The following is a 1,227-nucleotide window of genomic DNA, read 5'->3' as shown; positions in this document are numbered from 1 at the left end:
GTGGTTGTCTTTCATTCTCCCTCTCTCAAGTTGTTTCTTTTCTTTCTATATTTCTCTTGGTATAGGTGTGCGGAGTTAGTCTCTTGGAGCTTTGGTCCCTTCTATCCAGAACTTTGTGGTTTTGCACTTGCATGGCCATCTTGTATGTTTTTGTTTAGTTTTTGAGGTATTTCTTACCTTTTAGCTACTGGTTGTGATTCCAGTGCTTTAGCCATATATCTTCCTGCTTCTTGGTGGTTTTGGCCTTTCGATTATTATTCTTTCTTTGTCCCGCTTTCTTGGTTATTTGCGTTGATGCTCTAGTTTCTTATTCTTAGTTTGATTTTCTTATGATATTAATAGTGAAATAAATATATAATTTGTAAATGAAATAATAAAAATTAGTAAATAATAAAATGGTGAAAGTTTATGCTATTTTGAATTGTGAATAAATTAAATATTTAAAATATATTTTTTATTCTTTTATTTATTTCTTGAATTTTAGGGACCAATAAATATGAGAAAGATTATATAGTACATAATTAGAAATTGATGGAGCAAATTGCAATAATTTAAATGAAAAAAGATTTAAAAAAAAACATGAGGACACATGTCAATAAACACCCCTTCCACATGTTATAAGAAGGAAAAAGCCAACTTTATATATATAGATTGTAATTAATTATTCATCGACCTCATCAGCAGCAGGTTACATTATTATATATATACATTAATACATACAACGTCAGTATACATGATATCGTACAGGTACACCGATTCTGGCACGTACTTGTGCGAAGAACTCCGATTGTGCTTCAGTCACATGTCCATCCTCAAAACCCGTTTGTTTTGATGGTAACTGTGAATGCCCTCCTGACAAGTATATGGCATTACCTGATGATACCAACTGTGGTGTTGCTACTTGCATTGACTATTACAAGGCAAAAGGAGAAGTAGCTTATGCTTGTATTTTGAACCGTCGTTATTATCGCAAACCTCCTATGTAGAGTTTACAAAGAGATTACATTCTACTAATATAAAACAAGTTCCTTAAAAATATTGAAGCTTTCTATTTTAAATTATATTATAATAAATTAATTTATTTTATGCAAAATTTTAAATTTTTAAAAAAATAGATTTACCACTAAATCAAAATTATTTTCTAACATGAATAAGACGAATATAGGACAATTTTCATTTTTAAAGTTAGACATACAATGAAATAAAGGGGATCTATAAGACCCCCCC

This window comes from Brassica oleracea, chromosome C7, assembly GCF_000695525.1.
Source record: "Brassica oleracea var. oleracea cultivar TO1000 chromosome C7, BOL, whole genome shotgun sequence".
Classification (NCBI taxonomy): Eukaryota; Viridiplantae; Streptophyta; class Magnoliopsida; order Brassicales; family Brassicaceae; genus Brassica; species Brassica oleracea.
This window is presented reverse-complemented; position numbering follows the sequence as displayed.